Raw genomic sequence first — 21,776 nt, 5'->3', positions numbered from 1 at the left:
CAGCACATTGTTGCCTCCTTATTGCTCCTGGGTCCCATTCCTGCGTATCATGACCACTGGGCTACTGATGAGTCAGTCAAGAAAAAAAATTAAAATTCACTCCTATGAATTTCATTAAATATGTCCTTGAGACTCACTTTATGTTTCACAGTAAATCTTGGAGGGAGAGAGTTGGGGTTAATGTTTGGCTTTGGGGGCAGGTGTCTGGTCTTACATAGGTTTAGATATCTCTATCTGTACTGAATTGTCTAGGTTAGAATCCTGGCTTCCTTCCTAATTCCAGCTCCCTGTCAACACGAGCCTCGGAAGGCAGCAGTGGTGGTCCAAGAACTCAGGTGCCCACCATCCATGTGAGAGACGGATCAAATTCAGAACTTTGGCCTGACTTGGTCCTGGTTTGAGGGGAGCATTGGAGCTATGCCTCTGTAGACATATGTTTTCATCTCTCTTTCTCTCCTACCATTCCTTCCCCTAAATTGCCAAATAGATTATTTAAATATTTGATTTTGGAGTCACAAAAACTCAGTATGGATCTCATTTCCCTCTTACTGACTGTGTAACCCTAAGCAGGTTTTTCTTTTTTTTTTTTTTTTTTTTTTTATTGTTGCTTACATTATATTATGTAGTACAGTTTTATAGGCGCTGGGATCCCACCCACCCTCCCATACCCCCCCCCCCATGGTGGATTCCTCCACCTTTTGCATAACCATGTTTCAAGTTCAGTTGAGATTCATTGCTTGCAAACACCTGCCCTATCATAAATTCACGTCTTATGTCCCAGATAAGTTCATGCCTCTTGGGGATAACTCTATGTCTGAAGAATAGGTCCAACAGAGTAAAGGATCCAGTCATAAAAGCCCAACAAGGCTCATTATCATTATACAACATTTAGGAATTAATTTGACATAGTATTGGGTAAACAATAGGTTAAAAATAATGGCAGTTCCGATTCTTCGAAACATCTGGGTTGAGATCAGTATCAATGACTGTTAGGTTCAAAAAAATAACAAACCACACCATACAAAAATTACAGTTTTAATCAAGGCAAACAGTGTATCTAATCTTTCTGGATTTTCGCTCATTTCCCTTAGCATTAATAGTTTCCAAGTTGTGCCTTAGCCACAAATAACTGCATTTTGTTTTTTTTAATAGCTGAGTAGTATTCCATGAGTAGATGAACCAAAGCTTTCCTTATCACAATCTTCTGCTGATGGCATTTGGCTTGCTTCCATTTTTTGCAACTACTGATTGTGCTGCAATTGAACATAGTGATGCATGTTGTTTGTCGTAAATCAGGTTTGGATATATTCCTAGAGTGCTATTTGCTGATTTTGAGTTTTGCGCTGATATGGTATGCTGATTTTGAGTAGTTTGAGTGTTCTCCTTCCCAGACTGATTCCATAATGGCGGTACCAAATTGCAGCTCCACCAGCATGAGTAGGGTTCCCTTTTCCCCGCATTCCTCGCCAGCACGCGTCTTTGTGTCTTGTTTATGTGGGCCAATCTTAACTGTGTTTGGTTGGTACCTCATCGATGTTTTAATTTGGATTTCCCTTATTGCTAGGAGCTGAAACATTTTTTCATATGTTTGTTTGCATTTGGACTTGTTCCTTGAGAAATGTTTGCCAATTTCCCTCCCCATTTCTTGAGTGGCTTGTTTGTTTTGTTTTTTGGTTTTATGAAGATCTTTGTATATCCAGGAAACTTAGCCCCCTATCGGCCGTAGTATCGTGTGGCAAGAACTCTCCCCACTCTGTGGGTTGCTAAGCAGGTTTTTCAATCTCTCTGACTTGAATCTCCTTTTGTCATTGTAATTATTTTGTTCAACATAATAAAAGCAGCACACACTCCTATAGAACTCACTGTTTTTCAGATGTGATATTTGGTACTTGTTTACTTCCTAAGTTACTTAAGCACATCACTGGACATAGCTCTCTTATTCTCAAGCTCAGCGAGTGTTGGATGAGGTAGTGGCAGCAACCTTTTGATTTGGAGATAAAATGTTAAAAGCATAATTAGTTGACAGGATGTAAAGTATCATTTCTGTTATATCTAGCTAATGCTGAAGATTTTTACAATTCTGTTCTTAGTGTGACCGTATTTGCACATGCACATACACACACAGCAGCCAAAGAGCTGGATTTCTGAAAATCAATGCATCATTACATTTTCTGTACCGTCCAGTTCCATCTCGTCCACTTGGCATCGCTGGGGACATTAGAGGGACACTGTACTTCAAAGACAAATGCCATCTTAATTGGACAGGTTTCTTTTTAACGTTTCCTGTTGAGTCTAGTTTAAACCAGTCAATATATGTTTTTTTTTTTTAATAAACAAGGGAAAGAAAAATACAACGTAAGCGCCACATCTCTAAGTTCTTGGTATGGGTTTGGTGGAAGCGTGTTGGCCCAGAATCAACTTGAATGCAAGGGCAATTAGGCCTAGTGGCTACGTGCAAACACGCGTCAGTGTGATGTCAATCCAGTGCATTGCTATCCATCAACCAGACCCACAATGATAGGGTCCTAGACCAGGCGCAGGGGAGATCAGGATCAATTATGCAGAGGGATGCCCATGTTTTTGATTGAGCTATTAAAAGATAGCTCTTGCCTGCTGACTCTGTTTACACAAAACTGCTGAGGAAAGTCAATGGAACATATTGCATTCTTCTCAAATTAAGCTATGGTTCATCTACTCCATGGAATACTACTCAGCTATTTAAAAAACTGAAATGCAGTTCTTTATAGCCAAATGGGCCCAACTGGAAACCATTATGATAAGGGAAATGAGCCAATCCCAAAAGGTTAGATACCACGTTTGCCTTAATTTAAGATGAAGTGATGTCAATCTGAAAAAATGGTACCTGTAAATTGTAATATTATTTCAGCCTGAAACAGCCTGTATCACATGCAATAAGATATTGTGATGTAACCAATGAACCAACAATCAATGCGAGTAAGACTGCTTATGATCTACATCAAAGAACTGAAAAACCCAATGTGCTTTTAATACCCTATGTTATTCCATAATGGGTCAGGAGAGCAGAGAAATCTTCCACCTTTTTAGGGTGAGTGAGGAAAATGTTAAGTATAATCTATCAAGAATATAACAGGTAACTTATAGATAGCAGACTCGAATTTGCATTAGACATCAGAAAAAACTATAAAGACATACAGGGGGAATCAAGAGCGATCCTGACAGCCTCTTAACAGGAGGTCATATGCACAGAGCAGGAGGGGACCCCAGAGTGGAACAGGAGGAGGCTTGTATCCTAACCCTGGAGACTCTCAGATCCTCACCTAGGACTATCAGTATGGGCACCAAGGACTATATCCCAACTGTCAAGGAAACCATTGAGAATTGGAGTGCCCTCGTAGGCAAAGAACTCTGAGATCATCCTCTCCCTTTTGAAACTCCCACACGGGATGGAAGAAGCCCAGATCCTTTTTCGCAGGATCTAATGTCATCAGAACAACAGCCAGGAGCCCTGAACAGTCTTCAGAAACGGCACAGTCAACTTCCTTTGGGACTCAGAAGAGAAGCTTTCTCTGGTCCTTACTTAGTTCCAACTTTGGATTCCCACCCTCTTATGAAATGACCATCAGGGTCGTTCTGGAGCACCGCCCCCCCAAAATTAGCTTAGATAGAGATCGATAAGGAAAGCTTAGAACAGACAGGAAACAGTCTGCTTAGACTCACATATACCTTACTAGGTAGGACACAAAGCTTAGTTACTCCTCACTAAGGTATTGAAGATTTCTCTGCACACCCCTCTTAAAACTGTTCTGTGCCTCAGTTGTTAACATATGCCTCATTAGAGTTATAAGCCTGTTTGGACCAGCCTAAAATTAGCCAAGTTCAGTAAAAATCATGCTTCAATACTACAAGCTGCTTAATATAAAAACGAAAACAGACACGAGACAGCTGAGTAGTACCCTATAACCATTTTAAGGTGTATAGCAGCTGGTTATGTATAAACTAAAATTGAAATGTCATTGAAGTCACAGGATGTGGTTAAGAACTTGCATTTTCTAACATATTGGTCACTCAATACCATGTCAATTAGCTCCATAATGTTGTAAATTGTTGTTGATGTTATGTTGGAGGGGATGGTATTCTTTTCATTGGAGGGGATGGTATTCTGCCAGCTCTGCTTTCAGACCAGGGATGTTCTCCCAATGAAACTGTTGAATTTATCTGGACAGTAAGAATTTATCTGGACAGATCATGGTATATAATCGCAATGAAGGAATCATGACTGGATATGACCTGTACTACTACAACAATGTGGAGAAATCCAACATGGGGGAGGGCATAGGGCCAGAGCCTATGAAACTGTGTCATAAAATGATAATTTAAAAAAAAAAATCAAATGCCAAAGCAATGTAGTGAGAGCACAACAGACACGACACGACTCAGGATGAGGTGTACTTAATAACTTCGATAGTAGCAAAATCTGGCTTCAGACATTTGCTGTGCCACCTGCCCTTCTAGGAGCCCAGTTTCTTGCTAGGATTATGTGATAGAAAACCCATAACCTCTAAGAGACACAAGAGGTTCTGCATAAGTGAAGGGAGATTCCTTGTCTCTCGTTTCCTCTCCCTTTCCCTGAGCTCCAAACTTAGAGATGTCTTCCTTTTGAAATCTCCATCTGGGCATCCACTGGCTCACAAGTTGGAACACAACACAACACAAATAATCAAATCCACTATCCGGTCCTTACAGCTACACAAACCAGTAGGTTTGGTCATCACCACCTCTCCATTCATATCAACTGCACAGCTTAGTCAAGGCTGCGAGTTTTAGATTTTGCTCGCAAGTCAGAATTCTCATGTTAGGAAGATACACAGCATGAAGATCAAAATCCAGAAAATAAAATGTATAAATGTTCAAGGAAGTTAACAGGTGAATTTCCATGCATGGCATATCAGAAAAAGCCACTCAAGGTGAAGAGACAAGAGAGGCAGTGAATGTCTGGTGGATGTATTTCCCAGACTGGACAAGCAAATCTTCAAGGAAAAAGGTGCATCCTATGCAACAGAACTCTCCTCCTTGCTTCCAGCAACAACTGCAAGAAGAGGCGGCAGGGCTTAGGCTAGGTGCCTGTTTGGCCCTAGCTTGGGACAGAATGGCAGAGTCAGCCACGGTTCTAGAAAGAATCTGTCTCTGAGGTAGCAGAAAATAGAAACCTTTACACTGATCAGATTATTTTTAAAAATTACACTGTATGTATTTAAGCTGTACAATATGAGGCTTTGAGATACACACGTACTGTTAAGCAGTTATAGCCTATCAAATTAACACATTCGTCTCATCACTTATGTTTGTGTGTGTAAGGTAACAGTGCTACAAATCTACTCTCTGGGTGGGTTTATCGAGCGCATGGTGCAGTATTCTCAACCATAGTCCCCGCAGTGTACATCAGTTCCCTGTGCAGCAGTGACCCTTAGTAAGCATCTCCTATCCCACCTGCCTCCGTGCCCTGGCACTCACTGTGTACATTCAACTTTGTAAGATTCTGTGCCAAAGCGAGATCATGTCTGATTGCTGACATTTCTGATTCCTGTTAGCTTAATATCCCTTAGTTTCATTCACATTGTTACAAGCCTTTATACAGGCTGAAAATGTTCCACTATTTCATACACACGTACATTATATAAATGTAGGCATTTCAAGAGGTGATTGAGTCAAACAATGCATTCAATACGATTTTTAAATAGTTCATAAATTAACGTTTACCTAATCTTGACATGCAAACTCATTTCAAAACATGATGAGGGAAAATGTATTATCTTTGCAAATTTGGTTCTGCTGTTGTGTGCCAGAAGTCACACAAAGTCACTTGGGGGAGGGCCCCCCCCGCCCCCGACACAGCTTTGGGTGTTAATGCTGTTGAACCTGCTTTACTTGCTGGCTGCCTGGAGCTTAACAACACAAGCGAGAGCTTGAAAAAGTTCATGGAAAACGGAGTGAAAAGGTGAGTTTATTTTGATGCAAATCGTCTTTTGGATTTAAACATTATTATTTTTTTTTGTGATATGGTTTTATAGGTATAAAGGTTCCCCCAAACACACCTACCTCCTCATCTTGCCGCTCCCACTGTTGACCCTCCTATTATTACAATAGAATAGTTTTTCATCAACGAAGTCCAACATTGCGCTATGTAGCAATATCATGACATTGGAAACTCCAGTACCGTATTGTCAAGGTATACTTAGCAGCTGTAGCGGGAGTCCTCCCTCACTTGGGAGTGGACACATACTGCAATGTGTCTTCTCTTTCTGGTATACTAGTCAGCATTATATAGTTCATCTATGAAAATGAATATATATGCACATGTTTACCTATATATCTATTTATTATATCAGAGGGAATATATGATATCTGTCCTTTGGGCACTGGCTTATTTCAGCGAGCATAATGGTCTCCAGTTGGAACCATTTTGTGGTGCAAATAACTTTAAAATCCATTTTTACGAGCGAGCTAGTGAAATTGAGTATTATGAAAATATTATGCATGAAGTTTGATTTTTTTTTTGCACCCAAATAAGCCCATGTTTTAATTGCACTTTTTAAAAGATTTACTTTATTTATTTGAGAGCCAGAGTGACAAAGAAAGAGGAAACGCATCCACTGCGTCCCTCTGCAAATGTCTTAAGGCTGGTCCTAAGGCTGGTCCAGACCGACGCCAGGAGCCAAGAACTTCATCTCAGTGGCAGGAGCCCAGGTGTTTTGGTTATCATCTTCTGCTGCTTTCCCAGGCATGTCAGCAGGGAGCTGACAAATAAATGGAACACTCAGGACCCTAACCATAGTTCTGGCACGGGAGGCCAATGCCACAAGCTGCGCTGAAGCCCACTGCTCCATAGCGTCAGCCTCAATTCCACTTTATCTTTCACAAACTCTTTTAAGTCTCCTCCTATGTATCGCATGTCTTCGTGCATTAACCCTATCAGTGGGCCCTTAGGTCAGCTCTGTGTCTTGGCTCAAATAAATGAAGAGTAGGTCAGTGCTAAAATTGTCTCAAAAAAGACCGATTTCATTCCTTGCAGATGTACCAGAACTGAGGCTGCTGGGTCACAGTGCAGTCCTATTCGTCATATTTTGGGGAATATCCATACTGTTTTTCCTGATGGATGTACTTACTTGCATCCTCACAATGGGTTTCTCCACCCTTCTCACCGGCATTTATTATATTGTATTTTTTTTTTTCTGATAGTCTTCCTAACAGGTGTGAGACAGGAACTCATTCTAGTTCAGAAAGTGAGCACCAATCCTGTCCTGCCATTCGTTGTCCTCGCCCTGGGTTGAGTGGTTGGGGGTGCGTGCTGATGTCTCCAAGGGGACCATGAGATACATCCCGTTACGAGGAAGAAAACAAAGAAGTAACTTCTAACCCAAAAACCTTAGGAGGAAAAATTGGAAATGACCATAAAACTTTAAAAGAGAGAGAGAGAGAAACAGGTTTTCACCAGGAGTGATATTTCCACAGGGAAAATAAAAATAAGATCAAACATTTGGCATTTTGATACACTTTTAAAAAGGGAATGGGAAAGGGCCCAGCACTATAGCCTAGTTGCTAAAATCCTCACCTTGCACACACCGAGATTCCGTAGGTGCATCCTTTCTGACTCCTGCGGCCCCACTTCCCCTCCAGCTCTCTGCTTGTGGCCTGCTAATGCAATTCAGGACGGCCCAAAGCCATGGAACCCTGCAACTGCGTGGGAGACCCGCAAGAGGCTCAGGTTCCTGGCTTCGGATTGGCTCAGCTTCAGCCATTGCAGCTGCTAGGGGAGTGAATCATTGGACAGAAGATCTTCCTCGCTGCCTTTTCTCCTCTCTATATAGCCGACTTTCCAATAAAAACAAAATAGATCTTTAAAAAAAAAAAAAAAAGGGAAAATATGTCCATTCAGCAAGATCACAAAGAAGAAAGAAGTTTCAGCTCAACTAGCTTGGTGTTAAAGGGTGGTATCACAAGAAAAAAACTCCAGAAATAAAATTTGTACCTTCATGCAACCACAGGGAAGATGCCTACATCTTATTTCGCATGAAAATCAGGAGCTGGGAAATGCAGAACCGAGTAAAAGGGAAATGTGTGAATGTGTCATTCAACATGGTCAGGAAGGAAGGCGAGATTCTCCAAAGAATTGAAGACCAAGTGTCACAGGAAGGCATGGTTATAGAAGGCGTGAGTAGAACAAATACAAACCCTTCCAAACATCAGAACTAAGCAAATAAAGTAAATCACCCGCTGATGACATGTTAAAGATGTAGTTTATGCCTTTGAAAGGCATAGTGATAGAAAGAAAATAGGAAACAGAAAGAGCAAGAGAGAGTAACCTTCCACACGCTGGTTTAGTCCTCACATGGCTGTAATGGCTAAGGATGGGTCAGGATAAAACCAGGAGCCAGGACCTTCATCTGGGCCTCCCATCTCAGCAGCAGTGCCCCGGCTTTGTGGGCCGTCTGAGCAAGGGACTAGAATGTCCCAGGCTCAAACATGGGATGCTGGTATTGCAAACAGCAGCTGGCCATGCCACAGCATGGATCCCCAGCTGAAGACTTTAAATAAAAATAAATAAATAAATAAAATAAAACTCCAAAATCTCTCAAGAAATAAGACCTAATAAGTGTCACATAAATGTCAAGGGATCTATGAGAAAGATTCAGGTTGGCCCAAGAAACAAAGACAGCTTCAAGTCGTATCCAGGAGGCACAGAAGCACACGTCTTTCAGCAGAGTTGAAAATGAGGCAGTATCCTAAGGCACAGCAGACAGGTGGAAGTGAAGAAGAGGCAGAGACCACATGTTTAGGTCCTGAGTAGTCACCATGCACGAGAACAGTGCAGAGTTCGACATAGCAAGGCAGTTACTGATGTCTCAAACCTTAACGCCTCTGCATTGGATGACACGGCAAAAGCAATGACAAAATAGAACCCACACAAGGCCCAAACAGAAGCAAGTGTCAGCAACGGTAACGGGGCACACGCTGCCACTCTCACAATGCACTGGGTACCGCAAATCCTAAGACCACGCTGAGTCACGAGACTGCACATTTGGACAGTCGAACATTTGTTTTCTTTTCAAATAACTAAGGGGCATTTAGAGAAGAATTGACCGCACTCTAGACTGTAGAGGAATCCATATATATATATATATATATATATATATTTTTAATTTATTTTGAAAATTAGAGTTACAGAAAGAGAGAGGAAGGAAGAAACAGGACAATCTTCCACTTGCTTGTTCATTCCCCAGAGGTGGGTCAGGTCAAAGCCAGGAGCCTCATCTTGTTTCCCATGGACTTGGCTGGGCCCCAACATCTGTGTCTTCTGCTGCTGCTTTGTTCAGGCCATTAGCAGACAGCTGAACTGGAAATGGAGCAAGTGAGACGCAAACTGGGCCCCCATACAGGATGGCACTGCTGCAAATGGAAGCTTATACTTTCTATACCACCGAGATGATCGCTGCAGTTTTCAAAAACAGTATTATTCTCTGATCACAAGACGATTGAAACCAAAATTAAATAAAATCAGTACGTAAAATTCCCTTTAAAACAAACATTAAAAGCAAACAAAAAACCCTCTTCTTAAACTTTTGGTTAAAGAGAAAACACATCCCAACTTTAAGAATTTTTGGAAAGCAATGTTGAAGACTGTGCATCAAAAACCATGAGCATAACTCAGACTGCTCTGAGAACAAAAATATCAACTCAGAAACTTACATAATAAGACAAAAAATAAAGACAAGTGGATTAGGAATCTGCCCCCCACCACACACTTACAAAGAAAAGCAGAAATGAAAGCAGGATGAGAAGAGTCGATAAATGGGTGAGTCTGTGGTACAATGGGTTAGGCTTGGGATGCCTGCATCCCAAACTTGAGGGCTGGAAATTAGCCCCATCTCTGTCTCCAAGTCACCGTCTCATGAACACGCACCTGGGAGGCAGCAGGTGTTGACTCTGACCTGAGTGCTTGCACCTCCCTGGGTAACAAGGGTGGAGTCTCACCCTCCTGGCTTCAGCCCAGCCCCGGCTCTTCCTTGTGGGTTTTGGAGAATGAACCAGTGGACGGAACATTGTTCTTGCTCTGGAGATTGGATGAAATAAAATGAAAAATCAAAGCAAACTTCTAGCCAAACCTAACAATGTATAGAAGTGTAAAAATCATGTGAAATGTGAGCGAACCACACCCACTAGGCCATTCTAAAAAAAAAAAAATGTTAGAATAGACTTTTGTTTTGGAAATTCAAGAATGAATAAATAATGTGAAATCAATTAAGTCATCCCATTACTAAATTCAATCACATAATCATCTCTGACACTGAAAAAAAAATACTTGTTAAAATTCAACAATTCTTGATTTTAAGAAAACAAAATTTCAGTATCTTGAGACTAACAGAAATCCCCCCAGGAATTTTGAGAAATGACTGTCAGAAGGGGGCCAAGAAAAGGAAATCTAAATGGTTGAAACACAATCTCACTCTGTAAGATCCCCAAATTAAAGCCATCTTCAGGAGCCATCTTTCACCTTTTTTTTTTTTTTGCACTAGCAAGAATTCAAAAGTTGGGTACCACAAGGGAAGCTGTGGGGGAGCTGCTGGGGATTACAGATTGGCATAACCCCTGTGGAGGGCAAGTCAGCACCATCTATCAAAATCACATATGTATATACCCTCTGACCCACCAATTATGCATCTGGGAGCTTTTCCTCCTGTTGTACTGCACACGTGTGAAGTCTGGGCAAAGCTATTCATTAGCATTGCTAGTAAGAGCAAAAGCAGCAAGCAACCCAGACGTCCATCCAGAGGAACCTAAGAGACGATGGGACATCCATGAAAAGCTGTAAAAACAGAATGGAGACACGTGACACGGAAAGACTACCAAGATATACCATTTTGGTGAAGACGAGCACAAACACATCTTTAAAAAATCGTGTTCCAAATAATATGTATATTCATTGATCTTGGGTGTCAAAGAAAAAAATAAAAGAGTATTTATCTGTAATGAGGTGCAAATAATTCCTTGCCATTCTAAGGAGTAGTCGTTCAAAACAGACCCCAATGCAGGACGAGTGTTTACTGACGGACACGGTTGAGAGGCACACAGCCCACAGTGCCCGAGTTCCCTACCTGGCTGCAGCTGCTGCCCGCAGCCTCCTGTTCTTGCAGATCCTGGAGAGGCAGCAGTGATGACTCAAAGGACTGAGTGTCATCCACATGGGAGACCAGAGTTCCCAGACCTCAGCTTCAGCCCTGCCACCTGTCCGGCCTCCCATACCCCCCACCACCCTCACCCCCCACCACCCTCACCCCCCACCACCCTCACCACCCACCACCCTCACCACCCACCACCCACCGGTCTGTTGCAGTCTTTGGGGAAGTAAACCAGTAGACAGCTGTGCTCTCTCGCTCGCTCGCTTGCTGTCTCTCTCCCCCATCTCCCATCTTTCAAAGAGGTATAATTTAAAAACATTCAAAATAATTCCCCAAACTGTTTGTCCAGGTTGATCAGACCACTCTGGCCAAACGGCCCCTGGACCGCGCTGTGATTGGTGGCCTGCATGTGAGGCCTTCCCTGCCTGAAACCTCGGCAGACATCTATCCTTGTCCACCTGCTGACCTTTTCACCTGCAGGGAGACCCAGTTCCAACAGTAGCTCTGGACTGAGGGGAGACTGGCTCTTCTCTGTCCATGCTCTCGTTTCCCCTGTTTCTCAACCATGAGAAACCCAGGGCAAAGTCATATCTTGTATTAATCTTTGCATACCCATGACTTGTCAGGCCCATGTTATATGTGCAATAAAGAAGTCTTAAGCAGGGGGAGTGATTCAAGCAATCCAAGTGCCCTTTAATAACGAATGGACAGACGAAAGGTATTATACCCATGCAATAGAATACATTCAGGTTTAGCATAAAGGAAATTCTAAGCCGTGCTACAAGGTGGATGAGTCCTGAAGACACAGGGTTAAGCAAAATGTTAGACACAAAAGGATACAACGTGTTGCATGATTCCACTTTCACGAGGGTCCTTCAAAATCTCATGAGAAACATACCAAGAATTTTTTAAATGAAATTACACCTTTGTTGTAGAAAGAGCTTATCTCATTTTTCATTTCATGTGTCCCAAACACATTTTATGAGCATCCTGGTTTTATGTACCTAAAGAAGCTGAATTCAAGTGCAAGGGGAATAGAACTCTGCTCGCCAGGAACTAGGAAAAGGACAGAGAGAGCTACTACTTTATGAGTACAGAGCTTTCTTGTGAGGAGCTGAACTGCTTCTGAAGGTAGGTGGTTTCCTAAGAGGTTGATTTCATGCCAATGAACGTCATTAAAATAAAATGTCTTTTGTTGCCAAGGACACTTCTGTATCTTATTTCTGAAGATAGTAGATGCGAAGGTATGTTGAAGCATTTTGGGGCGGAGTTAGTGCACCTGTCAAGGCGCCGTCATCACACGTCAGGATGCTTGAGTTCCAGCCTTGTCTTCTGACTGAGGCTTCTGGCTGCTGCCAACCTGAGGAAGGTTGATGGTCCAAGCAGCCACACTCCAGTTACCCACCTGGAGGACCTGGATTAAGTTTCCTGCGCCTGAGTTTGGTCCTGGCCAAGCCTCAGATATCAGGAGTATTTCAGGAGTCAATTAGTGGATGGAAGGTCTCTGTCAGTCTAGATGTTTCTCCATTAAATACAATTAAAATACGGAAAAGTGAGTTCATGGAAATATGAAGTTCAAAGATAAGCCAATGCTACTGCAAAAAGGTTTAAAATCCATGTCTTCTAACAATGCACATTTTTTTCCCCAAAAATTTTGTAAAGGCCTTCTCTTTGGGCTTCTCCCCCTTCCCCACCCATTCATCTGTCAAAATCAGTTTCACCATGATTCCTTCTGGGTTTCACGGAATGCTCTAAAGGGAATGGTCACTAAGACCTTGGTAACTATGCTGCACCAGTTCTTGGTCAATACATCCTGAGGATCTATTTGGTGGCAGACACTGGGTGCAGGACATACAGAGGTGAGAAAGGCAGCTGTGCTCACCTCCAGGAGCTTACCCTGTGCTGCCCCCACTGCAGGCCATGTGAGCACTCAAACGTTTATTTTCATTTGTATGGGAAAGTCAGCTATACAGAGAGGAAGATCTTCCACTGATTCACCCCCCAGGTGGCCCAATGGCCAGAGCTGAGCCTACCCAAAGCCAGAAGCCAGGAGCTTCTTCCAGGTCTCCCACGTGGGTGCAGGGTCCCAAGGCTTTGCACTATGCTCAACTGCTTTTCCAGCCACAAGCAGGAATCTGGATGGGCAGCTGGGTCGCCAGGATCAGAACAGGTGCCCATATGGGATCCCGGCTCATGCAAGGTGAGGACTTCAGCCGCTAGGCTATTGTGCTGGGCCCCTGTGAGGACTCTACTTCCATTCCTTCCCTACTTGGTGGTCGCGTGCTTAGCAGTCTCTGTTTTCCACTTGTTGACCTTGTTTCTATGTAGATCACAGTATGTCTGTTAACGTTCCACAGTGGAGAACCAATTTCCTGAAGTAGATAAGCAAAAACGTGTTCGGATCCTCCTGTATTATCCAGGTATAACAGCACTGCTCATTATGTTTCATTTTCCAGCTGGTTATTGCACCATTGATTTTTGTATGTCGATCTTGAATCCAGCAGTCTTGCTGAACTCCATGAAGAGTTCTAAGCGTGTGTGTAGGCGTGTGTGTGTGTTGATTCCTTTGATTCTTTTGCATAGACAATCATATCACTTGCAGATAACATTCACGTTATCTCTTCCCTTTCTATTGGTATAATTCTTGTTTCTTCTTTTTCCTTCATAACATTGGCCATACCTTTTAAATAAAACTTCAAAAATAAACATCATCCGGCACTGAGAAATGGATCAGTGTTATCACCTTGAAATGAAAGATTTCTGTTAAAGAAAAGTCATAAGCAAAATTACCAAATGACAGAACAAGAGAAGACGTTTGCAATGCTTAGAGCAAGAAGTTTACTGTTCCTAGAGTCTGTAAGGAATTTCTGCATGTCAACAAGGAGAAAATGTCAACCGAACTGGAAAATGGTCAAAAGATGAGAAAAGTCTAAGCTAACAAATGTCATGAAGAGATGCTTAACATTATTAATGATCAGAGAAATGCAAATAAAAATAATAATGAAATATTACTTTATACATATCAGACTGGCTAGATAATGCCAAGTGTTGGAGGAAATGTAGAGATATAAGATCATAATCCAGCCCTTAAGGAAAAGCGACTAGTACAGCAATTCTGGAGGAAAATCATACTTGTCAAATTTAATAAATGCATCTGCTACAGGGAGTTCCTCTCTCAAATTCCCACATGTGACAGTAAATGGACATGTACAGGGGCCAGTGTCATGCCACAGTGGATTAAGCTTCTACTTGTGACTCTAGTACCCCATATGGCCACAGTGTCATGTCCTGATTGCTCCGATTGTGATCCAAATCCGTGCTAATGTGCCTGGGAAGGCAGCCAAAGATGGCTTGAGTGCTCATAGGGCCTCTGCTGCTCTGCGCTATGTAAACGCTATGTAAGTAGTTCAGAACACAACCCCGGGTTGCTCACCTGTGTGCAGTGCTTTCTTCTTAAAGATACTATTTACACAAGGTACATTATCAATCCCAGGAAGCCTGTGAGCCAGGCCGCTAACATCCAGTAACTTTTTCGTGGATATTTCATTTGCTAAAGGTAGAATCAGACTTGAACCCCCATATCAACTGATGCTCTACAGAAATTTGGGGCAGCAATATCCCAGCAATAATAGAAACAATACTTTTCTCTAGATTTGTCTGGAAAACCTATGACATAAAGAGCTGTCAGGATTATGTGTGGATTTGAATTTCAGGATTTATTTTTTGCTAAATACGGCTTGTTCCTTATGAGCTCGCTGGAAAGTTAGCCAACCTGCTCTCTCTCTCTTTTTTAGGGGGAGACCCAAAGGCTCTGTCTCCATCTCTAATCAACCCACAAATCAGAAAGTGCAAAGACAAATCAGTTTGGTGAAAAATATAGTGATTGCAGGTAGTAGATTTGGGGGTTAATTCATGAGTTCAGACAAAAAGCTCTCTAATCGTAATGCAAAGCATGATGGGTTCAACGTTAGCTTCTGGGGCACGTCTCCCCAGATTCCAAAGGAACACTCAGAGGATCAAAGAAAGTCTGAAATGGACAGGTCTGGCATCCTGAGCTAAGTGATTAGACCTTGACCTTAAGCCATGACTCTGGACCAGGAGGTCAGTGCTGGCCGATCACCTGTGTGACTGCCTGGAAGGAGCTAGAGACCCAAAAAGTTCTTTCATCAGGGCTGGAATAGGGGCTGAAATCTTTGGCTTCTTCAAATGTACACCTTCCTAAGAATTTAGGAGATGCATGCAAAGTCTTGGAAACCAACCCAAATCCAAACCCACTCACAAGCATTGAGTAGAAGGAACATCTATTTTAAATCGAAAGCACACAATCACTACCCTTATGCAGCAGCTACCAAGCTTTGTTTTCCCAGATCCCAGGGAGAGAACAGCTGGTCTACCACACCTCCTTCTGATTCCGCAGGGGCTTCTTGGCAGTTCCTGAAATGCCATCCAGAACCCATACAGTTCCACAGTAGAGGACACCAGGGGATGAAGGCACCTCGCCGCCTAGGTGAATGGATGAAAATTCAGGCTCACAAACTCGTCTCCTCCTGGTCCGTTTTCGATTGCTGTAATTATAAATACCACAGATTGAGGAACATAGACAGCTTCTGATCCTGAAAGCTGGCAAGTTCAGGATCAAGTGACCTGCTTGCTGAGTGCTGTTTTGCTGATAGGAACTCTGCAGAATCCCAAGAGAGGTACCAGTTATCCTAGCTGGGATCCCTCTCTCTCCTCTTATCAAGTCACATTCCTACTCTTATGACCTCATTTCACCTTAATTGCTTCCCACTAGTCCCACCATTGTCAGATTAAGGTTCTCCATGGTGAGGAAATTCAAGTGCTAGTGGGCATCTTTCAACAATTGCCCACAACTGAGACTCACAGGCCCTGCTTCATGCCCGTTTCTGTGCGGGAGGATGTGGCTGTCATTCTTTCAACCTTCTTTCTCCACTGCTGTGTCACAGTCTCTGTGTGTTGTGTACAACACAGAGGCCTTGAATATCAAGTACACTTCACACACACTTCACACTCCGAAACAATAATTGGCAAGACATGGCTCAAGTGGGCTGGAAGATATGGTGACACCTTCCAAATGCCAAACGCGCACCCAAGGCTTGGCTTCGGCTCCTAAAGCATGAAAGTCAACATGTGTCCGGGCATCAAATCAGAGAGAACTGTCAACTCGTACAGCTTGTCAGTTCTGGGGCACTGGAAATTTCTTTGTTAAAACGGTATCCAATTTCAAGTACCAAAGAAGAGAGAGTAGAAGACAGATGTTTCGCACGGAGTTTGAAGGAGTTTGAAGTATCAAGAGTTTGAAACTTATTTTATCAGCCACCTCTGAGGACTTCAAAGCATTTTTATGCAAAACCTCACAATAGATAGGGCAGAGGTTGTTTTTGCAGGGATAAATGAATGAAAACCACCTGATTCCTGGCCTCTTTTCAACCCAATGTTTAGGACTACAGTTTCAAAGCAGCAGCCACACCTTTCCAGGCCACTCTAATCTTTCAGTCTGAGGGCCAAACACTTGCTTGTGAAAGTCAGGTAAGTATAGGCCAAGGTTGCGTTGTGCCTCCTGGAAGCCATGGAAACCATAGCAGTCTTGGTCTCGTTAGACAAGTTAGCTGCTCCAGCAATGGCCATTCCCACCCAGGTGGGACTGTGAACCTCATCGCATGATCTGTTCTATAAAGATGCCAATGTAATGATTTTGGGGAGGGTGAAACCCACTGAATTTTTTTTTTTAATATTTATTCATTTTACTTGGACAGTTAGAGGACAGAGAGAAAGAAAAAGACAGAGAGAGAAACTTCCATCCTCAAATGGCTGTAATACCTAGAGCTGAGCCAGTCCAAAACCAGGGACCAAGAGCTTATTCCAGGTTCCCCTCATTGGTCCAAGGGCATGAGGAATATTGGATGGTTATGGTTGTTGATTCATTGTAAACCAAGCACATCTTCGCTTTGAACTCTCTGAGCGAGACGTTTGCAATCATAGTCCTGAGACACCATTGCAGAGAGCAATCTCCTTTTACAAAAATAATATTTTATTTGAAGAATAGAAGTAGACAGAGAAATAGCCAGAGAATCACGTCCAGAGGTGGGTTGGAGAGGCAGAACTATCTTCCCTTGCTGGATCACTCCTTAAATGGCCCCACAGGCAAGGAATGGGCCAGCTAAAATCCAGGAACCAGAAACTCTGTCCGAATCTCCCATGTGGGTGGCAAAGGCCCAAACACTTAGGCCACCTTCCACTGCTTTTCCAGGGACATTACTAGGGAGCTGGATGGGAAGTGGACCAGGTGAGCCTCCAAGTCACATCCCTAGGGGATGCCAGGGTCTCAGCAGTGGCCTAACAAGCTGCACCACAACACCAGCACCAGAGAACCATTTCTGTGATTGAGAGGAAAAAGATAATAACACCTACCTTCACTGCTATCTGCATCCTTTTTCTAAAGCCCACACACCCTTCCCCTATCACATGACTACCATTCACAGGGGGAGAATCTGACCCAAAGAATGGATGCAGGGTAGCGTAGGGTAGCATGCCTGCAAGCACACGGTGAGTAGAGAAGAAATAGCCACAGAAACAGGACTCTGGATTCATTGATAATGCTGGACAAGAAGGAAGTGACAGCCAGAACAAAAGGCACAGGGCATGTCCTACAGATATTGGGTAGGAGTTTCTGGCCTTCCCACAGTAGATGGGGCAAGAGTTAGACACAGCGAGTCCAGCTATCTTTAAAATCCAGCCTGATTCCAGAAGTTGGAGGATTCGGGGGCATGCATAGTCAGGCATTCAATAAGCTTTTAGCCCCAGCAATCAAGAAAGACCCTGGAGCTGTTTCCTGGTAGGTGACAAGGGATCACAGCCCATGGGATCTGAGGGACATTAGGCCTAGGAGGAAGAGGAGTGGGGTTGTAACCAATGGCGCTGTAGTCACACTCCCCACACTCATCTTCCAAATGGCGGGGTTGGGGACACACCCGTACTGGAGCTGCCATTAGATCATCTCTTCATTGGCCACAGACCCACGCCTGGAGCAGCTGCTGGAAGAGGGGACACCCACTCTCCTGCCAAGCCTCCCAGAGGCCTCTCCACCCAGAGATGGTCTCCAGGTAGCCCTGGACTCTTCCCAGGGGACAAAGAAGCCACTGAGTTTGTCTAGCAGCACCACATAGGGAAAGTTACTGTGAGTTTACTTAGAAAGAGCCCTCCCTGTTCCAACTGCTGGCAGGCTCCTGCATACCCACAGCCTCCTTCGCCATCTTGCCTTGCAAAGTAGCCTGAATCTCCCTAGATGCACTCTGCATGAGGTCAGGCTTATCCCAGACCTCAGTCAGGGAAGGTGCCTGTGCTGACCCGCCCTGCCACTTGGCTGTTGACAGTGTAGAACAGGAAGCCACTTTCTTCTCTGCTTCCAGGGGATTATCAGGCCACTCATCACAAATCATGGAAGAGGTAAGTTTCTTTACATCTTCTGGGCAATAATTAATGTATGAATCGTTGGCATTGTTTTTCTTTAAAACATTAAAGCAACTGCAGAGGGAGAGTTGTGTGTGCCTGCTGGTGGTCCAGCTAGCGTCATCTCACATATCCAGATCGGTTTATTTGGTTAAAGCAAAGTGAACTGTAACCCTGAATAATTTATCAAACTATTGAACCACTTGTAAAATAATTGAAGCTTGAGTCTCATTTTGCATAACAGATTTTAACTGGAGAGAAACGTATTAGCAAGATCTTAACCTCCAGAAATAGACGGAGTTGAGCGGAAGCTGGCTGCTTCGCTCACACACACACACACACACACACACACACACACACACACACACGTCTAACCAGCCGTCATCTTCAGCAATGACTCAGCTGCAACTTCGTCTGCTGTAATGGCCCTGACCACAGAGGGAAAAAGCTGTAATAACATTGAAAGAAAAGCATCACTGCCAAAACTAGAGACACTCCCAGAATTCAAGGGTCCAGGAAAGCAGAGTGGGCCTCTTATCTGCAGTCTCCATCTTGACAGCGACCTACAAACAAAAGGTTTGGCGAAGACCATCTGGAGGCATCTCATTGGCCCCAGGCCCTAGAAATCAGCTCCACTGGTACAGAACAGGGAGGTGTTAGCTCCACCTGACTGTGCCCTGGTGAAGAAACATCTGGGAAATCATGTGCACATCTGGACGCATGAGATACACCAGGCATGGCTAAACTCAAGAGTCTCACATTTAACATTCAGGATGGCGAAGGAATTTCAACCAGGTCTAATGAGGATGAATTGGGAGGCACACTTTTTCTCTTCATTTTAAGACTGTACTATGCAAGTATTTTGACACATACAGTAACAAATATGGAAAGTCTGGATAGGCAAAAAGGAAAGCAAAAAAATCAGAAATCATAATCTCTAGAGAAATTTCTTGACATTGGCCTGGGAAATATTTCTTTGAATATGACACCAAAAGCGCAGATGACTAAAGCAAAAAATAGACAAATGCGATCGCATCAAATCAGAAAGCTGCTGCACTGCAAGGAAACTAGCAGCCGAAAGAAAAGGCAGCCCTCAAAATGAGACAACAGATTGGCACTCCCGCTGTCCAATAAATAGCTAATATCTGAAACGCAGAAGGAATCCAGACAGCTCTAGCTAAAACATAAATAACCCAAGCTGAACATAGGCTATGGAGCTGAATGGACAGCTTTGAAAAGCACTGCAAATAGCTGAAAGGTATGTTAAAAGTTGTTTGCCACCACCAATAATCTGCAAGATGTAAATGAAGGACCTGGCATAATGGTCCAGTGGCTAAATCCTCACCTTGCACACACTAGGATCCCATATGGGCACTGGTTCATGTCCCAGCTGCTCCACTTCCCACCCAGCTCCCTGACTGTGGTCTGAGAAAGCAGTAGAGGATGGCCCAAAGTCTGGGGACCCAGCACCCATTTGGGAGACCCGAAAGAAGCTTCGGGCTCCTGGCTTTGAATAGGCTTAGCTCTGGTTGTTGGGGCCACTTGGGGAGTGAACCAGCAGATGACAAATCTTTCTCTCTGTATCTTCTTCTCTCTATAAATCTGTCTTTCAAAGAAAAATAGATAAATCTTTTGAAAAAATAAGCCAAAAACTACAATAAGATACAATGCGCCCGTTAGCATGGTTGTTGTCACAAAGAAAAGAGATAGCCGGTGTTTCTCAAGGGGATTTTATACACTGTTCATGGGAATATAAATTGGTACAGCCATTATGGAAGACACATGGAGATTCCAAAAAATTCAAAATGTCTCCATAGGACCCAAGCAATCTGCTTCTGGGGTTTTATATATATATATAGCAAAATTGAATCACTCTGTCCAAGAGAGGCCTGTATTCTCCCATTCATTCCAGTATTATTCACAATAGCCAATTTACAGAAACACCCCAGTTTCTATCATAGTAGATGAATGAACAAAGATAATGCAAGATAGAGAAGAAATCTTCAAAACCAACGTAGGAAGTAATATTATGAAAAGACTATGCATTAATTTCAAAAACTTTTTTTGCACCAAAAGAAGCATCTTTTAATTCCATGAACTTCTCGAGTTTCTCTAGTACGTGGATATTATGAAATTCAGTCCTGTCATCTGTGACAACATCAATGAACTTAGAGCAAATTATGGTAAGTAAAAACACACCAGACCTAGAAGGACAAACACTCCACGATCTTATTTATGTGTGGAATCGGAAATAGTTGAACTCACAGAAGCAGAAACACGTCAACTGTGTCCAAAAAGGGTGTCAAAATCTATTGCTATTTCTTTTTAAAAGCAATTTGGAAAACAGCAACTAGGACAGAGAGAAGGAGGGAAAGAGAGCGAGATATGCCATCTTCCAGCTCACTCTCCAAAAGCCAATAGCAGGTGGGGCTGAACCAAGCCACAGACGAGCACCCCAACGGAACCCAGTCCAGGCTTCCTGTACAGGTGGCAAGGACCTCACCACGTTAGCCATCAACTGCTGCTCCCCAAGGTACACATTAGAATCAGGAGTAAAGGCACAATCATACCTCATACTCCAGTGTGGTGTCTTAACTGCCATATCGGATTCCTAACCCCCTGATTACTTTTAATGGCTTTGCACTGTCATCTGAGAATCTGTATAAGTTAATTCTGATGTCTACATTCATAAAGAATTCAACGGAGATGCTGATGCAATATTTGCAAATGCTTTGGTACTGAGAAAACATCCTTCATGCTTTGTCTTTTAAAATAGTTTTATTTCATTTTTAATAGACACACAGCAGTCTTACAAGTTTATGGGCTATACTGCAATATTTAGATACATGGACACATAATGTAACAATCAAATAAAGGTATTTAGCATATCCAGCACCTCAAATGTTTACCATTTCTTGATGCTGAGAATATATAAAATCCTGTGATCTAGTTATTTTGGAATATACAATGCAAAATTATCTCGAATGAGAAACCCAAACTTCTTCCTCCTATTAATCCATGGTTATTTTGTTATTGCTGTTGTTATTTTTCTCCCAACTCCATACAATAAATACTATTGATGTCTCTAGCTTACAGTTGAGAAAAAATGAATATAGAAAATGTATGTGAGGTTCTGGACAAGGGGTGGAGCTG

This window comes from Ochotona curzoniae, unplaced genomic scaffold (genome assembly GCF_017591425.1).
Source record: "Ochotona curzoniae isolate NIBS_2020 unplaced genomic scaffold, NIBS_Ocur_1.0 contig_2699, whole genome shotgun sequence".
Classification (NCBI taxonomy): Eukaryota; Metazoa; Chordata; class Mammalia; order Lagomorpha; family Ochotonidae; genus Ochotona; species Ochotona curzoniae.
This window is presented reverse-complemented; position numbering follows the sequence as displayed.